We start from the raw sequence: 22,844 nt of genomic DNA on the forward strand, positions 1-22,844 counted from the left end.
GGCTTACTGTTTTCTGTGTACCAGACCTTGGCTATTCCTTGTTTACGTGTCTTTGTGCCCTTGACCTCGGATCGTTCCTGACTCTGTATTTCTCTCCTCTACGTCGAGTCCGGCCATTCTAAGGTCAGGTAGATGTATCTCTGCTCTTTATTGTCAATTGTTGGACTAAATCTTGCGAGTTGGGATAAACTACCGTGACAGGGGCCCCACCTGCCGCGCAGAGGTGGGGGCCTGGGGAAGGACATTAGGTCCCCCCTTATTGTTATTTAGGGCCCCTACCCGCCGCGCAGGGGTGGAGGCCGGGGGGAATACATTAGGTCCCCCCCCCCAATTTTTATTTATGGCCCCCACCCACTGCTCAGGGGTAGGGGCCAGGGGAGAGGACATTAGGTCCCCCCCAATTTTTATTTATGGCCCCCACCCGCTGCGCAGGGGTGGGGGCTGGGGAAGGACATAAGGTCCCTCCCCCTTATTCTTATTTAGGGCCCCCACCCACTGCGCAGGGGTGGGGGCCTTGGGGAGAACAGTAGTTTTTTTTTTGTATAGCCAGTAGGGGCTGAATGTACTAATACTAAGTAATCTTTACTAAGTATTAGTAAATGTGGCTGAAAGACCAATTTAGGTGACCAATTAGGTCTTTCAGCCTTTTGGTAGATAGTTCCCTAATATCATGTGAATTAGGGAGTTATCTACTAAGCGGCTGCTTATTTTATGTTATTTAAAGTGATTTCCCTATCCACATTTGTCCTACTCTTACCCCCATTTTACTTTCTTTTGCAGCCCTCTAGCCCTTTCCAGGAGTTTTTTAGAGCCATTTTTGTGCCCAAAAGTTTGGGTCCCCATTGACTTCAATGGTGTTGAGGTTCAGGGTCAAGTTCGGGGTCAAGTTCGAGCCCGAACCCGGACTTTTTTTCAAAGTTCGGCCGAACCCGCCAGACCCGAACATCCAGGTGTCCACTCAACTCTAACCAAGACCTCTCCCGCTTCACCCTGCAAGCAAGGAAGGCCCTCAGACCATTCACCACTGCACTCCATACAGCTGGGGGTACCCCTTTTACTAATAGCAAGAAACAGTATAGAGGTGGCGCTAGAGGATCAAAATAGGTGAATGGTGCAGCTATACCCAAGTATATCACCACTATATATATTTAAAGAAGATACAGTACAATCAGAAAAAGGTAAAAGCGCACACACACACACCAAGGAGGGTTTTTTACCTGGAGTATAACAAATAATAGGTATCTCCTCCTTATACACAGTGAGTAGATTCAATTATAGAGTTCCCTATACAAAAAATATAAACACAGAGAAGGACATAGTGCAACCTGTATATTATATACAATAAATGGGAAATTCTGAGATGAACTCACTCACACGTTGATGAGCCGTTTAGAAGTAGGCTCAGGACTTATGTAGCTTTTATGTCACTTAAATGGGACATACACCTTTCTTTTACTCTTCAGGCAGGTTCCCCTTGGATCTCAATAGTCGTCTATTGTCAAGTTTGGAGTCAGGAGCCAGGAGCCAGGAGTATCAGGATAAGTGATTTATTAAAAAATAAATAGTAAAAAGCAATATTGCACAACGCCTCAGGTGCTCTTCTAGGTTACAATGAATATGCTACAGCTTATATAGGGGGTAGTGTTGCAGGCTCAATTACTTAATTAAAACCACCTGCATAGGTAATTACCTTGTATGGTCCGGACCGGATGTGATCTGCCACCTCCAATATGGCTCCACATCCGGTTCGGAAACATACATTCACGAAAGGGCGGAACTTTACAACAGATACCAGAAAACATAAATATTCAATACTGTAATCAATGTCCTCCCCCCATCATAGACAACCTACACGATATGTATAAATCGTGGGTGACTATGAAGATGGGGGTATTATGAATGAATCCGTTCCGGTATCCCGTCGCGTCACTTCCGGTGACGTGTGTAGTAATGGAGTCCGTCCGTCGCGTCACTTCCGGTTTTGCTAGAAATCAATTGGCAGAGTTTCTTCCCTCTTATGGAGCTGTAGAAATGTTCATTCAGCTTGAAGCCGAGGTGGCCACCTTTAGAGTGGGCAATCAGTTCAAATGTGTAAGAGTATATACTCATACCACAGGGTAAATATTACATACAAAATAGGAGAAATAAATATAAATATTAGTTACGTCATAAAGCACAATTAAATAGCACAAAGAAGAATTTCTTATGTATATCACTGAAATAGGTGATAAGTGAAATACATCAAATTTAAAGTGCATAAAGTTAATGTGCTACATAAACACAATACAAAATAAATATGCAAAATACCAGCAGAATACAATAGACATAAAAACCAGCTGTCCAGCAAATTCTTTTTCACAATCGCTAAAGCTAAAAAACAGAAAAAAGACCTCTCCATATAGGAGATATATAATAAGTGATATCTTAAAAATATACAAAACCCGACATATAAAAATTAATAAAAGAGAAAGGGGCTAAAAAGGACAGGGCAGGGAGGGGACGGGGGGTCCTTTTTAATGTCTGTCCGCAAAGGACTGGACCTCCACATCATACAGACCCCGACAGACGTCCCTGGGTTCCTGCGCTCCCTAGGGCTCCCACAGGTATGGGTGCCGAATTAAGCAGCACATGCTCTATATATATATTTTTCACAAGCAATAATACACCTCTAATATAAATAAAACCAACAATGTTTTTCAGGTCACCTACATGTGAACTTGGTTGCTTATTTTGACCTTCTTTTGTGTTCAAAGAAGTGACTTTTATGGAACATAATAAATTTAAAGGACGTTCTAGTATAAGTAAAGATTGATTCTATGCACTGTCTGTCATATTATTTATTCATGTTAGAACTTATTTTAACTTATTATATATTCATATTGCCTCTAACTCCTTTCCTACAATAGCTATACTAGGGTTCTTGATTGTTAAGTCACTTTTGTTTTTTTAAAATCAAATTATTTGATAATTTACTTTCTCCTATAGGTATATAAATAAATAAAAAGTTTTATAGATCTACGATTAGTGAAATTCTGCTTGTAAATAGTGTCTGAACTGTAGATATTTATAGAATTCCATGAGGGGGATGTTTTACTGATTTTGTATACCCAGGAACGTATGTAATATAAATTTAATTGATCTAATTATTATTTTTGCCAAAGGGTTGAATAAGAGGTAAAGTAATTGAAACTAAAGATAAGTCAGTAGAAAGAACTAGAAATAATACAAAAGGCATAACCTTGCTACTACTTGACATGTTGCAGACTTGGCGTGTCTTATGAAAAAGGCTACCAGCATTGATTCTGTGACCATTGTTTTATTAATTTATTTTATTGATGATATCTTGACAGCAGGGCAGATGTAATACAATTTTGATAAAGATCACTGGTAAAGGTTAGGTTTAGCAGCATTTGTTTTATTAAGGTCATTCGCAATATTCATATAAGGAGGAATGGGGGCTTACTTGAGGTCAAAGATTGGGCTAGGTATAGTTCAAATTCTTCTAGGCTAGGTCAAGGTCAGAATTCAAATCATTAGAAGGATGTTTGTGGATGGCTTTCAATGTCACAGAAATGAACATAGGAACAGATGGAGCAAAGTGATGATTTTAGAAAGGGTATTGAACATGAAATTCAAGCATTTTATTTCTGATCTTATATGTACAACATATGGAGTGGACAGTCCAAAAGAGGCTCCTTTAACATGGAGACATTTGCCCATGAAAACAAGTACCGTTGTAGTGTGAGTGTCCATCTTGGAACACATAATGGGAATATGCTACTATTTAGATATCTATATGTATATATCATAGTTCATTCAGGCTTGCTCATGTCTCACATATTATGGGTTGTCATTATGTATGAATGTTCCAGCTTCCAAGATGTATGTGTCCCTATGCCCAAGTTCTTTTATTTTCGTATTTACATCACCGTTTAACACATTTATAAGATGGCTTAACATCATCTTGATCATTTTAAAATCTGTCCATCAATATTAACTAAAAGGTAATTAAATATTCAAAATAAATGGCAATAATAATAATTAAAAGTGAATATATTGTGGATAAAGGGAACATTCTACATCTGAGCACTGCTTCCAGTCTCCAGTTCAACCTACAGAGTGTCAAAAATTCCCATAAGTTAAGCTAATGAGCTAGTCCTGCATCAGGTGTGTGAAAGGAAGCTTCCAAGTAGGCTTTCTGTAGGCTGTACTGGAGTCAAGGAGCAGCATACAGTGGGCATTAGGTAAGAAGACAAATTATTCTAAACCAATTTGAATATTTGCAATTGAGGACTGCAGCTGGCTGTAGTGGTTTTTGGTGTATGGGATTTTCCTTTAAGTAAACATATAACCACACATGGGTAAGTCAAATAATAAGTATTTGTGTTAAGATAAGGTTAAACTGATATGTGATGGCTGCTGACTCCAAAGTCAACTGATGTGGTGATGAACATTTCTAGGACCTCTTCAGATTGCTCTTGCTGGTCTCTCTTTTAAGTCTTACTCGATATTTAATGATAATCTTTCTTTAAGAAGAGTTTCGTAAAGGTGCTCTGAAAAATGTTCTTCAGTGTTCTACAAGAAAGCCATCAATTAAATATCAAGTCATTTAGTTAGGAATATGTAAGCAATGTCCTCTCTGAGGTACCCTACTCTAGTGAGAAGCACAAATAAGACCATTTAACTTGTCTATTTATTTCCATTGGTTCATTTATTGCTTCTTTATCTTTTCTTTATACTCACTTTAAAGGAATCATCACAGGTTCTACTTAGCATATTATTTGACCTTGCATATGTATGGATTAAAAATATCCATATTAAACAAAACCATTTTTTAATTACATGACCTATTTTAAGTCAAGCTGCACAGTTTTGTGTTGGTGGTTCTGGCTTTCCGAGTTTCTGCTGGTGTTATCAAGAGTTTTAATTCTTGATGACAGACAATAGCACGCAGTGTGTGGTGATTTTTGTGAAAAACCTGCTGACAAGCACAGAATATTATTGGTGAGATTAAAGCAGAATTGAAAGTTACATTTTGTAGCTATAAGACTGAATACTTTAATCTACAAAATACAACTTTCAAAAAATTCCTATTTAAAGTACACCTGTTGTGGTCCCTTTTCGTACGCATTGTGTAGGTAATTTACATCTGTATATTTGTTGCGTCAATGGAAAATAATAACTATAACTGTTTTTAGGTTATGATGTGTGCAAGACTGGTAACATCAGAAAGTAACACATGTTAATTAATAACCTTTGAGTTTCAAAGTCAAACGAGTTGGATAGTTAATTCTGATGAAGGGGTTAATTTGACATGAATATTCTTTTAAGTAAATCTATTGTTAGCATAACTTCCATATGGTTGTTTTTGTTTTTTCTAAACAATGCTAAAAAATAAAAGCATATTAATGGGTCCACTTTAAGGTGTTACATTTTAAATAGTCAAGTCATTTTAGAATGATTTGATTATCTTACCTGGGGACCACTGACACCACTTCCCAATTCCACTACTTAAGACAGAGCTACATGGTGGGCTAGCCATGCCAAGCCAGGCTTAGCTCAGTATAGCTGCTTTGGAGCTTCTGACTCTCAGTGGAAAACAGTGAAGATGGGGAGCAGTGTCCAGCAGACACCATATAAAAATAATATTGTTAATAATTTTATTACTATTGCTCAATAATAAAACTATTTTCCGCTTGCACAAAAGCATGTGAATGATAATTTGTAAATGTGCATCTGTCTGATCCATTTGGTCCCGAATTTTATTAAAACTAGCGCATTATGCATCTTCCGAACCTATATTTTGTATCGGATTCTCATGCCAAAGCACTGATTTTAATCCAGAAGGTCTTTTTCTCCAGATTTTGTTCATCTGGACAATATCCGTTTTTTAGTGGTAAACCCTGATAGTGTTTTGAGACTTTATGTTTTAGCAATTTATCAAATTTCTTTCTGCAGTCTGGCATGTCTTGGTACATTGTTACAAATGATGTTCACTTTCTTTTGTTTCTTTAGTATCTAAATACACATTTTGTCTTCTGCTTTTGAGAATTCTTTGATACTTAATCATTAATAGGTTTCCAGGTGGAATAGAGTGCCTTTTTTGTATTTGTATTTATTTTTTATTTACAGCCATTTTTTTCATTTGAATTAGAGATATTTAGCCTTTGTAATTTTCAAGAAAAAACTGAAGTAATTTAGTAGAAGAACCAGCAATTTAATTGATCAGATCACACATATGCTCAACCAATAGGATAGTGTTACTCTTGGCAATTTGTAAACTATGATTTGCTGTAGCTAAGATTTTATTTTAATTCTTTGAACAAAGAATATGGATTTATGTAATTTCTTATTAAAAATTGAATATGCTGCTACAAGACAACCCAGTGAGTCTATCAATTAAGCAGTCTGGATCAAATTATGATGTTTTACTCCCTCCTCCCCCCAGGAGAGAGAGATGAGCCACAGACTGTGCATGGGTGGTATGCTCAGCTGATAGCAAACACCCCCTCTACAGTTCACTAAAATTGAGCCAGGCTGTTGGTAAACTTGTGAATTTGGTTTAGGCCATTTTGAAATTCTTTCGAATTTAGGCTGATTGGCGGGTCGGATGAATTCCATAAGTCTAAAGTGCCATACGGACATATAATTCATTTAATGACTAGTGAGGTGGATGAGCATGTTATGTTCAGTTACTTCTGGATTCAGAGTTCATCTTGGGGCTTCAAAAATAAGAATTGTAATGGAGAATATACTGTTTTGTTTTAGTTTTTTTTTTGGAGGGGTGGGGGGGCAGTTAAAAAATCTGCTTAGTATGCCATCATAGACAAGAGGAGTGTCCAATTATATGGGCTATATCTTCTGTCTAATCTAGAGATGGGAAAAAAAGATGATTACTGATTAAGGATTAGCCACTAAATATTGATTTTCTTCACAAATCTAGTTACAAGAAAATAAAATGAAGAGCCCTATATAAAATTTTGCTTCCAAGTAGGATTGTTTCAGACACTTTGACTGCAGCTTTTGAAGGAGACAGGCCAGCAGACAAGGATTGCCTGGTTTTACCCTTGCTGTGCCTGCTTAGAAGTGGGGAAAAAGCCTGTGTCAGTGATCCTTGTGTAAGTCTCGTTAGGTTTAGGTTACTGCTTTACTTACCTAGCCACTGGCGGTTGTATTTACACAGTGTTGAGTGGGAGAGACAGCCTGTTTCATTATTCCTAATGTGAGACTGGTGGTTAAGTTACTTCTGTCACACCAACTTTGAGTTTGAGATAGATATAGCCTGTTATGTCACGGTGCTGCGGGTTTCTGTCAGTGTGACCGCACTGAAAATCAGCAGTTATGCTGACAGAAATCACAAATACTAATCTTACCCGCGACAGATCAAGACCCAACCTCCTTCCATCCTTCCATCTCGGTCCCCGGCGTGTGCGGAGTTAACAGAGATGCCAGCCGCTGTGGTTCCATTTCTAATAAAGAAATAACCCTCGCCCATATCAAAGATGGCACTTACATGCGTGCGACGTCACGTCATAGACGTGCACGCACGTTTTGGGGTCACAGGTCACATATAGCCAATTACAGCTCTAGGAGGGTTATTTAAACCCAAATTACCTTTTGATCAGTGCCCTGTCATGGTTTCTCTTAGCTGGTTATCCGAGAGAGTGTTCCTGATCTTTGTATTTCTGGTATTTGACTTTGGCTTCCTTTGACTTGCCTGATTTCTGGTATCCTTGACTTTTTGCTTTCCTTCATTGTTGTGTCTCATTCTGTATCCCTGACCTCGGCAAATATTTTGACTATTCTTGGTTACGTTCAGTCCTGCCATACTAAGGTTTGGCTATACGTTATCCTTAGTCCTAGGTGTGATACTATTTCTGCGTCCTGGATCAACAGTAATCCTGACAGTTTAATAGACTTGTGCATGGGAAGAAAATTGAGCTCAGTCTAACATTTTTCCTAAAAATAGAACATTTTTGAGGACACCCACATTTCCACCATATGGTGGAAACTGATTCAATAATGCAATCAGACTAACCAAAAATGGCACAAAAATGGGTGTATCAGTGTAAAACAAAATATTAACCCCTTAAGACCGGAGGGCGTACTATTACGTCCTTTTAAAAGCGGCTCTAAACGCCGCCGGACGTAATAGTACGCCCTCCGGTTTTTAGTAACTTACCCGGTCGCTGGCGGTCCCACGCCGGCGATCGCGGTTCGGGGGACTCCCAGGGAGCCCCCCGCGGCACGTCCGCCCTCCAGGAGCCCTCCCGGCCATGTGAGAGTGAGGTCCTTGCGAGGACCTCACAATCACATGGCCGGTATAGCTGCCTGCTGCATTGCCAGCAGGGGGACCAACTGTAATGACAGTTGGTCCCCCTGCTGGCTGAAAATCAAATAATAAAATGTTAAAACAGTGTAAAAAAAAAATAATTATATACTTAGATCATATATATATATTATATATATATGATCTAAGTATATATATACACATATACACACATACACATACACCGTCTAGGTGTATTTTAATATTAATATATATATAATTATATATATATATTTATATCAAATTACACGTAGACTGATACTGATTAAATATATATATAATTATTGTTATATATATATTTATAAATAATATAAAAAAAATTAATATGTAAATACGTAAAAAAATTAAATAAAAAAAATAATTAAAAATAAAATATTAAAAAATATATAGATGTGTTTTATTTCGTTCTAACTGTATTCTGATATTAATATATATATATTTATATCAAAATACACTTATAACGAAATAATATATATATCTATATACATAAATATATACGTATATATCACTATATATATACCTATATATAAATAAAAATATTAAAAAAAAAATATATATATATATATATACGTATATATACACATATGTATATATATACATATATTAATTCTACACATATATTTATGTAATAATTTTACATAATTAGGTATCCTAATTAATTACAATTAGCGGGACCTGCCTGACCACCCATGCCGAAAGTATAGGGAATTTAATTTGCTAGCACTATATTTAACCCTATAACTTTCCAAGACACCATAAAACCTGTACATGGGGGGTACTGTTTTACTCGGGAGACTTCGCTGAACACAAATATTAGTGTTTCAAAACAGTAAAATGTATTACAACCATGATATCGCCAGTAAAAGTGACGTTTTTTGCATTTTTCACGCACAAACAGCACTTACAGGGACGATATTATTGCTGCAATACTTTTTACTGTTTTGAAACACAAATATTTGTGTTCAGCGAAGTCTCCCGAGTACAACAGTACCCCTCATGTACAGGTTTTATGGTGTTTTCAAAAATTACAGCGTCAAATATAAGGCTTGTGTTTAATTTTTTTCACATTAAAATTCGCCAGATTGCTTACGTTGCCTTTATGACCCTATGGTAGCCCAAGAATGAAAATTACCCCTATGATGGCATACCATTTGCAATAGTAGACAACCAAAGGTATTGCAAATGGGGTATGTCCAGTCTTTTTTAGTAGCCACTTAGTCACAAACACTGGCCAAAATTGGCGTTTTTTGCATTTTTCACACACAAACAAATACAAACGCTAACTTTGGCCAGTGTTTGTGACCAAATGGCTACTAAAAAAGACTGGACATCGCTTATTTGCAATACCTTGGGTCGTCTACTATTGCAAATGGTATGCCATTATGGGTGTAAATTTATTTCCTGGGCTACTATACAGTCTCAAAGGCAACGTAACCAATCTGGCGAATTTCAATTTCAAATGTAACACGCTATATTTGACCCTGTAACTTCCCAAAACACCATAAAACCTGTACATAGGGGGTACTGTTTTACACGTGAGACTTTGCTGAATACAAATATGTGTATTTTATTGCAGTAAAAGCAAACAGTATTATGACATTGACAGTTAAAATGTCATGAAGAACAAAAAAAATAAAAAAAAATCTTATTTTCTCCCATTTTTTTCATATTAAATTATGTTTCATAGCTAAATATTTGATATTAAATGAAAGCCCTGTTTCCCCTGAATAAAATGATATATAATAAGGGGGGGTGCATTTAATATGAAAGAGGTGAATTACGGTTGGACAGACATATAGCGCAAATGCCAGGTTTTGTTTACGTTTTGTTTCGTTCACAACTTGTACATTTGGCTGCGGTGTTAAGGGGTTAATATTATATATTGTTATGGACATGAAATATGACTATTATTTTAACACAATATTTGTGCTTTTACGCCCATAACTTTAAAAGTTTTAAGTTTACCATTGAACAGATATTCCCTGCATAAATGCAATTTTTAAGCACTGATTAGATTAATTAACAAACCATTTTAACCAGTTCAGAATCAGGAGGCAGGTTGATGAGTGGGGAATAGGCTGGGAAGAAGGGCATGTTACTATGGTTATTGTAAAGCTGTTTTGTGGATATTTGACCCTTTTTTTTGGTGTTGGTTGGGGAACGCAGCGATGTAGCAGTACAGGGTCACAGGCAGCCTTACTTATTTTTTCTAAGGCTGCAAGTATGTGCTCTAGGCCCATATTTTCTTATCCTGGGACATGAAGTTTGATCTATCCAGAGCAGCAGAAACCTTGATCTCCATTTAATCTAAGATCCTGGGGTGTTAAGTATAAAATTGTATAATTTTGTTATAGCTTTTATACTTGTGTTTAGATTTAATTGCTTGGATATTTATTTATTTATAAAATATTTTACCAGGAAAGATACCAGGATAACCTTTGATATGTTTTAATTGCAATTGTGGGAAATATATGATTAGTAATGCAAAGGATAATTGTCTAGTTTGTATTACAAGTGTTTAGCTAGAATATGTTTATTAATATTTGTTATATTTTCTTTAACATATTGTTATTAAACATTATCTTTTGCTGCACCCTGAGTGATTGTCATTTGGTCTTTACATGTTAGGATATAACTCTGCTGAAATACCTTGGGCAGCTAAAAATCAAAATGTATCGCTGTATAAAATAAAAGGGTTGGTTTTGAATGCTTGCAAATATATATGGAATTCCATTAACTCTATTGTTAGTGTAACTAGGTGATGTCTAATGGTAGTGTAACTAGGTAACTCCAGGACACATGACTGGTGGCCATCTTGATGCTCTTTGAAGCACATAGTTGGTGGCCATCTTGGCGCTCCTGATAGTTTAACACAGTAGTTATTGTGAAACCTTTTGAATTGTGCAAACTAATACATCCAAAACGATGAACATAAACATATATAATATATTAAAGGACCACTCTAGTGCCAGGAAAGCATTCTCGTTTTCCTGGCACTAGAGTGCCCTGAGGGTGCCCCCACCCTCAGGGACCCACTCCCGCCCGGCTCTGGAAAGGGGAAAGGGGTAAAATATTCATAATGCTTTCCTATGGACGCTTGCGTGCTCTCACTGTGATTTTCACAGTGAGAATCACGCAAGCGCCTCTAGCGGCTGTCAGTGAGACAGCCACTAGAGAATTAGGGGGAAGGCTTAACTAATTGATAAACATAGCAGTTTCTCTGAAACTGCTATGTTTATAAAACAATTAGTTAACCCTAGATGGACCTGACACCCAGACCACTTCATTAAGCTGAAGTGGTCTGGGTGCCTAGAGTGGTCCTTTAAGTATATATTTTGAAGTACACTGAGAGAAGCATTTTCCACTATTTATTTCAGAGATTAAGTAAGATAAAGAAATCAATAGAAGGAAAATATTATTAATTTATCATATATGTATTAAATATAGAAATATAGACAAACATATATAATTATATATGGTTGAAGCAACATATTGGTGGTCGAAGCAACATATTGGTGATACCAGTGAACTTGTTACCATTTTCAATATTACTATTTGTTTTTTGTAGCTCTCCTCAAGAAGCAGCTATAGGAGCTCACAAGAGGCGTTTTCAGTGCTATTATTTTTACTATTAATAGCATTTATATAGTACCAACTTATTCCACTTTACAATTATAGAATGGGTGTTTTTGACAACAATTAATTTCTCTTTTTTTTTCTCATTTTTTCTTACTTTTCATTGTATTGTTTTCTTCATAATGCAAACATTGTGAAATGATGCTGCTTTGTATGGCTGTATTTGTATCAGGCACGCTGATATGTTGCCAGTTGATTTTCTGTCTTTGGCTCCTTATAAATAAAGAATTATGATAATAAACAAAATGTTGATGTTTCTATGGTAAAAGCAGTGGTCAATATGGACGCAGCAGCACTTTTCCTTTCTTTAATTTGGAATTGATTAAACACTATATACATTTATTTTATACATACTTGCAACCTGAGATCAAGTAAGGCATGCAATTAAATAAAAAAAACTGGATAGGAAACATTATTCCCTCTCATTTTATGAGATAACTCTGAATGTAAAAAATAATGCCATAACAACACCTGAGTAAATATCACCTCTCTCGCTGCTATTTCTGATGTTCTAAGAATCTCATTCTAATTGTGCTGGCTCAGCAGGATGATGTTTTATTGAAAAGTGGATATTTAATTCTATGTACTTTAGACTACGTTTTTTTTTTCTTCAATTTTTCAAGGAAAAGTATGCCAAACATAACATAATTAACTTTTTCAAAAAATTATTTTATCTGGATAGTATATTATTATCTTTGTATATGATGTTGGGATAATCAATCATAACTAAAACAATATTTCTAATAGTTTTTCTGAGAGAAATCCTAAAGGTTTTTTTTTTTTTTTTTTACAACTACACTCCCTAGCTAAGTGATATAAACATAATTGATGTTATTTAGAACCTTGATTATCTCTTATAAGGAAATTGGCTACAATTGCAATAATGGATTGTAATACATTAACATCTTTGCAGACCTGCTCCAAGGGGCCATATCTGCAGGCTGACTATAGTGTGTGTATGTGTGTGTGTGTGTGTGTGTGTGTGTGTGTATGTGCATGTGTCTGTCTGCATGTTGTGTTGTGCATTGCAGTGAGTCGTAGCATTTAGCAGGTTGGTGCTATCTTGAGGTTCTTTTTAGGATATCCTATTAACCAGGAAGCTTATTGAATTTGCAATATTTTAATAAGATTCATTTAAATAAACTTAAAAAAAAAAAACATTCTACTTAAAAATATCCAGTGTATGATAATTACATTATTGGGCATTCTTTCAGTATTTTAGTCACCTCAGCTATGCCCCAAGTACTTATTCATATACCAATAACAATCAATAAGTATTTTAATTGAACACATGCAATGGGATTGGTACATGTTGGAACTGACCTCTACAGTTGAGAATTTAGTTACTGAAAAGAATTTGGGAAAATAAATTCAGGCAGCCAAAAAATCTGGAAAAAGTTGACTAGCTGAGCTGACATGCAAAAACGGCTACAATATTGCCTAAATATCTAGCCTAATGGTTAGACAATATAAGTCATTTTTGCAATGCCATTTCTGATTTGGCAAAATATGATTATATATATATATGCAGATAAAAAAAAAATAGTTTTGTCAAATATGGATTTATTTAGTTATTTAAAACAACACTAACACATTATCTATTATAAAACTGTGCTATTGACCTACTGTCCAATACATTGCCCCTGGTTTCTAACAAACAAAGCTACTATCAACTACAAACATATTTGACAGTCTGCAACATTTTGAGAAATTTTGGTTTCTGAGCCTATGGAAATAAGTCAATTACAAGTTTTAATTAATAGTGCACTGTTTTCATATATTTTGTATGTTTAATTCATCTGCATATGTGTTCTCATATATAAACAAATACAAATTACTTCCTATTGGGAAAGTAGTGTATCCTATCAAAAGGTGCTTTATGTGAAACACAATAGTGTGGCATAACCTATTTCCAACCCAAAAAACAAGCACCTTCTGGTTGTGTAAGATATACTTATACCTATAGTGGAGTGCTAAAGTGCAAAGAGTAGATGGGATAACTTACCCCACGTATGTGTTTAGATATACAAGGGAATATTTCCAGTTCATAAAAGATGAAAAAAATAAATTAAACATATAATATACCCCTAGATGGTCAGATCACTCACATGTGATGGAGCCTATATATATTGTCTCTGCTCTTAGGGCAGCATCACACCACTTTTTTGATGGAATATATCCTCCGAAAAAAAAAAAGATGAAAGAGTGGCAGCAAATGTGCAATATCACCAATATAAAATCAATAAAATGTTGAGGTAGGTATTGAGCTTACCTTATGTAGAACCTAAGTCCCAGCTCTAAGATATGTAGGTATAGTGCCACTATAGAGGGGATGGCTCTTTCCCCAGTGAAGATTCCTGATACTTCAGAGGACTCTTAATATACTATTAAAGTGTAAAATACTGCCCATGCTTGTAAAAGAGACCATGATCTTTTTAGTATTACTGTTTTATTGTTTGTTTGTTTTTTGTTAATACATTTTTTTTTAATTTGACAATTTTTATTCATTTTGTCAAGTAATGGCATAAAGCAAGATTCAATGGGGCACAGAAAAGAAGGGGGTAGGGATAATTAGCAATTGTCACATCGTTGGTGCATTGCAATCAAGGTGGGGTACAAAAAAGAAAGGGGAGGGGAACATATAGATTATTTCCACATTGTAACGTCAGCTTGCGTTCACACACTGCGTCATGATTGGTCATAGTCTGTCGGTGGGGAACCTCATGTAGTAAGGGTGGTGTTGGTTGTTTATGGTGGGTCACTGGTGCCACCAGGTTAATTAAATAAGGTTCGTTTGGGATACAGGTGCGTGTGCAATATTCAGTGTGAGTAACTAAAGTTGGTCTGGGGAGAAGGAGGGGAGGGGGTGGGGGGGGGGAACAGTGAAATTTAGAGGGAGAGCGTATAGCTCGATTAGTGTTCCAGGTGTGTCTGTGCTTAGTTAACACATTTAATAATATATTAAGAGTCCTCTGGGCAAGCTTTGATAAAGCCTGTCCAAGGAGAAATGTGTTAAGTGTGCTATTATACTGTTTTATATAATTATTTTACTTTTTATCTTTTATTTTATTGTTTTTTTGTTTTTAAATAAAAGTACTTTTTTTTATTGGACCTGATCTTCTGCTGGTGAATCCTGAGCTATATGTTCTTGGTGGGGATAATACCACCCAAGCCAATTGGATTGAGCAAACCTCATTTTGCTCTAAAGCATAATTCTGCTCGACACTTTGAACAAGATTTTTCATCTTTACTTGTCTCCAAGCCGTCCAGAGTTCAGGAGCGTGAGATCCACTACAAGATTCTTTCCCTGCACTTATACTATATGCCAATTTTTAACTACGCTAATGTGACTGTTTCTAATCCTATTGTTTTAATAAATAGTTTTACACAATGAGCGCTATGGCTCCTTGTCTTGTCTTTTAGATTGATGTGAGGATCCAGCTACTTTAAATCTAACCTAATGGTCTTTAAGTGTATTTTTTTAAAATGATTTTTGCACTCTTTTGTGCACTTTATCGTGAATACCATCTGCTAGTGCTATATTATCCCAGCCTGTCTACAGAGCAACCACAGCTGTGCTGATAGCTGGAGCTTTCTGACACAGGCAGACACTTTCTCTGGACAAATTGTATCATTATTTTGTATCTAAGTGTTGATACTGATTCATTCGGGACTGAGACTTTTATTTTATTCTATCTGAATTTACCTATATTGGATCTTTATACACAGACTTTGGTTGGATTTTTATGCTTTACAATTTTGAGTGTATTTATTTTTCTACCATTTTTGCACCTTTTGGAGTGTTTATTTCAACATAATAGTTATATAGTTACATATTTAAATAGCTGAAAAGAGACTTGCGTCCATCAAGTTCAGCCTTCCTCACGTTTGTTTTTTTGTTGATCCAAAAGAAGGCAAAAAAACAGTTTGAAGCACTTCCAATTTTGCAACAAACTAGGAAAAAAATCATTCTTGACCCCAGAAAGGCAGTCACATTTATCCTTGGATCAAGAAGCTATTACCCTACATTGAAAAATTATATCCTTGAATATTTTGTTTTTGCAAGTATGCATCTAGTTGCTGTTTGAACATCTGTATGGACTCTGATAAAAAACACTTCTTCAGGCAGAGAATTCCACATCCTTATTGTTCTTAAAGTAAAAAAACCTTTTCTTTGCCTTAAACAAAATCTTCTTTCTTCCAGTCTAAATGCATGACCTTGTGTCCCATGTTAATTCCGGTATGTGAATAGATTTCCACACAATGGTTTATATTGGCCCCGAATGTATTTGTATAATGTTATCATATCCCCTCTCAGGCAATGTTTTTCTAAACTAAAGAGGTTTAAATTTGTTAACCTTATTAAAAATAATGTATTTGTATATTTTATATTATATTCTCCAATTGCCAATATTCTTTTACACCATTCCAGGTACATTACTAGATTCTATCTAGGTATTATTCTTCCCTTTTGAATATTCAGATATGTTTATTGTGGAATAAAGGACAAAACAGAAATACAACATTTTGGCCATGAGGCTTTAATTCTGTATAGCATAAAGCACTGTGCATATAAATACCAGGGGAAAATGAGGGTTGCCCACCTATTGTCAGGATTTGAACCTGGGACCTTGGCAGCTCTGGTGCTTTGGCTTACCTCTGAGCCATCTCTCCGCTTCTGTTTCCTGTATCTAGCCCTGTCTAGTATTTAGTACTGAAGCTGGACATTTGTTGGAACATCTCCTGTCACTCATGTTACACCCGAGCCTGATGTCTCGTTAGCCAGGTATATAACACTGCCTCTCCCAGAAGGCAGTGTCAGTTCCTTGACTCTGGTGATCATCCTGCTGTTTCCTGTTCTCCAGTTTGTTATTGACCTCTGGCTTGGTACACCGATTATCCTGACTTCTGGCTTCCTTTGACCCTTGGCTTCCCACGACTATTCTCCTGGTTTATTGTTCCTGTACCGCGTTTTGGATTTACCCTGCACAGCCCCCGTGCACCGACTCACAGGTCAGGTGAATTCTTGCCTGATCACCTTGGCCTGTGTTTTCTTGCAAGGGTGAGCATACTTCTCTGCCTGCCGGACTCCCACACCCAGGTAAGCCCTGACATAAGGAACTGACCTTTATGGAGTCCGCAGAGATGTGCTCACCCCTGCCCCAGCAAGTGTCTAGCCTGGTCCAGACTGTTTTGGAGCTACAGCGAGAAATTTTGTTTCTTAAAGGGACAGTACGCCCAGCCCTGGAACCTGTTTTTCCTGAACCATTTACAGTTATGCCGGAGAGATTTGATGGCAACCAAGCTTCCTTCCTATGCTTTAAAGTGGATTGTGAATTGGTGTTTTCCCTGAAGCCTCGGACTTATGCCAATGATTTCATAAAGGTCCGAGCAGCTATAAACCTGCTGTCTGGAAAGATGAAACAATGGGCACACGATATGTTGCTGTCTCAGAATCCTGTCCTTGCGGGATGGGATGCTTTCATGTCTGCCATGGAAGCACACTGCAAGACTCCTAGCAAGACCGCTGTGCCTAAGCCACCACCACGTCCCAGAGGATCCCAGATTCCCAGAAACAAAGGGAACCTGTACCTATACGACAACCCCGTGTTGCCTCATTATGCTCCTGATCCTATGAAGGCCCCAGAGCAATCCTGCCTTCCTCTCGACCCAGACGAACCTATGGAGATTGGATATATCGGGACTAGGTTGACCCTAACGGAAAGAGATCGTAGGAGAGCCCATGGCTTGTGCCTATATTGTGGAGAAAGAGGGCATTTCATTTCTTTCTGCCCAATTCGTCCACCCAAGCAAAGACCCCTTCTATTGAGTGCCCTACGTACCCAACCAGTCGTCTCAGAAACTTCGTCTAGACGCTGCCAAGGTTTTTGCCAGTCATGTCCCCGTTATGTGACACAGAAGGGTACGCAAACTATGCTGTATGACTTACCCAGTGCTCCTGAGAAATCTGAACCTCCGCCGGTAGAGACTTTTGTTAAAGCTGGTACTATCATCCCTTCTTGTCAACCTAAAGAGGAGTTACTTACCGTCTATAATGGTGACGTACAGAGGGAAAAAGGTTCAGAGAAGAAGACTCCTGGGATCAAGTTACCTGCCACTTGCATTGTATCCATTGCCAGCCCTAACCTCTCTCCAGTAGTACCTGAAAATGCTAATTGTTCGGGGAAGAACGATCCTCCTCCTGGCTGTACCTATGCCTCTAATGGGACTCTAGTCCGGAAGGAGGACCTGCAAACATTTGAGAAGGCCCTTATAGCTATGTCCTCCGATCCTGCTGGCAAAACCAAAAACAAGAAGTCAAAGAAGTCAAAGAAGTGACCTCCTGGGCCGTACTTGTTTTTTCATTTCTTGTTTTTTCTCGCCTGGAGGCGTCATTGAGGAGGGGGTAATGTCAGGATTTGAACCTGGGACCTTGGCAGCTCTGGTGCTTTGGCTTACCTCTGAGCCATCTCTCCGCTTCTGTTTCCTGTATCTAGCCCTGTCTAGTATTTAGTACTGAAGCTGGACATTTGTTGGAACATCTCCTGTCACTCATGTTACACCCGAGCCTGATGTCTCGTTAGCCAGGTATATAACACTGCCTCTCCCAGAAGGCAGTGTCAGTTCCTTGACTCTGGTGATCATCCTGCTGTTTCCTGTTCTCCAGTTTGTTATTGACCTCTGGCTTGGTACACCGATTATCCTGACTTCTGGCTTCCTTTGACCCTTGGCTTCCCACGACTATTCTCCTGGTTTATTGTTCCTGTACTGCGTTTTGGATTTACCCTGCACAGCCCCCGTGCACCGACTCACAGGTCAGGTGAATTCTTGCCTGATCACCTTGGCCTGTGTTTTCTTGCAAGGGTGAGCATACTTCTCTGCCTGCCGGACTCCCACACCCAGGTAAGCCCTGACACCTATGCAGTGACCTTAATTGCAGTCATAATAGCCCACACCTTAAAAATAAATAAATGGCAAAACCTAAGGTTTCCATGGTAACAGACTATAAACAAAAAGTAAGAAAGTAAAATAATAAACCACATATGTGGCAAACAATTCATAGCTGCAAAAAAACGAGAAAATCATTATGAAAAAATATGTGGTGTATGACTGCAGAAGAGGAGACAATTAAACAAATAATAAACACACAAAATAGGATAAGCGCTAGAAAATCCCCTATAAGAGCAAAGGAATAGGCTGTAAACACTAAGGTAAACACCTCAGCCCCTTACTGGAGAGAAAACAGAATAAAATAAATCACAAGAAAAAAAAACTGCATGTAATAAGTCCAATATGTCAAAGAGTTCTTAGGAAATGTTTCGCTGAACATTTTCCAGGCTTCATATTATGGCGGAGATATGCAATAAAACAGGAAATAACCAAGAATAGTGCAGACAGTCTGATATTAGGTGTAAGACATACAAAAGGGACATGTGGGTTCACACTCACATTTGATAGAGCTATACACCAGCTCTGAGTAAAACAGCATACAGCGGTACAATCCCCACTGATCGATATGTTGCTCTTGAGGGTTAGTTTCACAGCATTAGATAAATATAAAAAATAAAAAACAAAATAGTGCTCACTGTGATTTAATCAAATACAGATAAGAATAGATGGTAGTTTACTCACATTTGAAAGGGCAGTTATACCGCTCAAATGATAACGCTTGGGTGCTTTGATCGCCAGCAGAGATATGATGTTGAGTAAGTTCTTACAGAAGATAATCCTTGCTATGGATTAGGTATAGAGTAGAGTCCTCAGGAGTATGGATGTTCCATGAACAATACATGGTTAAAAATAATACAAAAGCCTAAAATGTTTAATAAATAGTTTGACACACTAAAATAGGTGAAAGCCAAATATACCTTAATGCTAAGAACAATCAATATTAAAAGGAACACAATATATTTTTCCAAAAAACGCGAAAAAGCCCCTTGTTTGGCAAAACGCGTTGTGTTCTTTTAAAATAAATTTTAGCATTAATGTATATTTGTCTTTTACCTATTTTACTGTGTTAAACCATTTGTTACACTTTTCATGCTTTTATATTAGTTAGAATGTATATTTCTTCTAAATGTGAGTAAATTCAATCTAGTCTTATTTGTCTTTCATTTTAACACAGTAATCACTATTGTTTGCTTTTGCATTTTATTCTTTATATTCATATGATGCTGTGAGACTAACCCTAAAGAGCAACATACCAATCAGTGGGGAATGTGGTGATGTATGCTGTTTTACTCAGAGCTTGTCTATAGCTCAATCAAATTTGAGTGTGAGCCCACATATCCCTGTTGTATGTCTTACACCTAATACCAGACCATCTGCTCTTGTGTTGGTTATTTTCTATATTTCTACCACAATCCATAGCATAAAAGATTTCCAGTCAGAAATTTCCAAAGAACTCTTTGATGTATTGGACTTATTATATTCAGTATCTGGTGCAACCAGTATTTTCTTGTGGCTTATATTTTTTTTACTAAAACAAAGAAAAACAGTATAGATAAACAAAAATGAACTAAACATGGGTTGGCATAACAACCATAACAGAGAACACTGTAATGAAGAAAAATAAAAAGGCACAACATAAATCCTGTATATACATGGAAAATTATACACAATAGATCAGTAGAGTAAAGTGGAACCTCGAAACTCCAACGGTCCTTTACCCGAACAATTTGGGAGTTGAACAAAAAATTTGAGAAAAAAATATCTTGGTACACGAACGATCCTTGGTAAACGAAAAATCATGCTACAAGCATGTTCAATTATAAAGCTATGTCTCACTTTAGACACATTTTTAATGCCAGAAAACAGTTACATACCCCATCCAACCAATAATATTTCTTCTCCTTTAAACTTACGCCATCAACTCTTATCATTACATGTAAAGTGAAGTTACATTTTCTTTTCATTTACTGTATTATTATTATTATTATTATTATTATTGCCATTTATATAGCGCCAACAGATTCCGTAGCGCTTTACAATATTTTGAGAGGGGGGGATGTAACAATAAATAAGACAATTACAAGAAAACTTACAGGAATAATAGGTTGAAGAGGACCCTGCTCAAATGAGCTTACAGTCTATAGGAGGTGGGGTATTAGAAACATTAGGATAGGAAATATCAAGTAGGAGTGAGCAGAGCTGGAGGAGAGAGCAAAGCACTATCCCATAGGAGAGCAAGAGACAGGTATGTAAGGGAGAGATTACTCTGGGAGGCCATACACTTTCCTCAAGAGATGGGATTTAAGGCCCTTCTTAAATGATTGAAGACTAGGGGAGAGTCTGATGGCAGTAGGCAAGTTATTCCATAGGAGAGGAGCCGCCCGTGAGAAGTCCTGCAAGCGTGAGTTGGCCGTACGGGTGCGAGCAGCGGTCAGGAGGTGGTCGCGGGCAGAGCGGAGGGTACGAGGAGGGGCATACCTCTGGATCAGTGAAGAGATATAAGAGGGGCTGGAATTGTTCAGTGCTTTAAATGTATGGGTTAGCACTTTGAATTGACTCCTATAGGATACAGGGAGCCAATGTAAGGACTGGCAGAGGGGCGAGGTGTGAGAGGACCGACTGGATAGGAAAATCAGTCTAGCTGCAGCATTCATTACAGACTGTAGCGGGGCAGTACGGCTTTTGGGGAGACCAATCAGGAGAGGGTTACAGTAATCCATGCGGGAAATTACTAGAGCATGGACAAGCTCCTTGGTAGCATCTTGCGTAAGAAAGGGGCGGATGCGGGCTATGTTTTTGAGTTGGAACCTACAGGACTTGGCAACAAACTGGATGTGAGACTCAAAGGTGAGACCAGAGTCAAGTATGACGCCAAGACAGCGCGCTTGTAGGGATGGACTTATGTGGATATCACTGACTTGAAGGGAGAGTGAGAGAGGAGGATCAGTATTAGGAGGAGGAAAGACAAGGAGTTCAGTTTTAGAGAGGTTAAGTTTGAGAAAGCGTGACGACATCCAGTCAGAGATGGAAGAGAGGCAAGCAGTGACACGTTGCAGGACGGCCGGGGAGAGGTCCGGTGAGGAGAGGTATATCTGAGTGTCATCAGCGTACAGGTGGTAGTTGAATCCAAAAGAGGCAATAAGTTTTCCAAGAGAGGCAGTATAAAGAGAAAATAGAAGGGGACCAAGGACAGAGCCTTGGGGAACTCCAACCGAGACAGGGCGAGGGGAGGAGGTATCCTTGGAAAAGGAGACACTAAATGAGCGTTGGGAGAGATAGGAGGGAAACCAAGAGAGGACAGAGTCACAGAGACCGAGTGATTGAAGAGTTTGAAGGAGGAGAGAATGATCAACTGTGTCAAAGGCAGCAGAGAGGTCAAGGAGAATTAATATGGAGTAGTGACCTTTGGATTTAGCGGAGATTAGGTCATTAGTCACTTTGATAAGAGCGGTCTCAGTAGAGTGGAGAGGGCGGAAGCCAGACTGAAGAGGGTCAAGGAGAGAGTTGGAATTAAGGAAGTGAGACACACGGGTAAAGACAAGTCTTTCCAAAAGCTTTGATGAGTAAGGGAGCAGGGATATGGGACGATAGTTCGAGGGGGAGGACGGGTCAAGAGATGTTTTTTTCAGGATAGGTATTACAGTGGCATGTTTAAGGTCAGCAGGAACAGTGCCAGAAGAGAGAGAGCAGTTAAAGATGTGTGTTAGGATAGGCACAAGACAAGGGGAGAGAGATCTGATGAGGTGAGATGGGACAGGATCAAGTGGGCAAGTGGTGGGGCGAGAGGAATGGAGAAGTGCAGCCACCTCTTGTTCAGTACTGTACATTGTTAATTATTTTTTTTTCTATATGATTTTATGCATGTAAGGTATTATTAAACTGTAAAATGTGTGTTAAAATGCTGTAATTTTGGGGGTCAGGAATGGAT

The sequence above is a fragment of the Pelobates fuscus genome, chromosome 7 (assembly GCF_036172605.1).
Source record: "Pelobates fuscus isolate aPelFus1 chromosome 7, aPelFus1.pri, whole genome shotgun sequence".
In the NCBI taxonomy this organism is placed as follows: domain Eukaryota; kingdom Metazoa; phylum Chordata; class Amphibia; order Anura; family Pelobatidae; genus Pelobates; species Pelobates fuscus.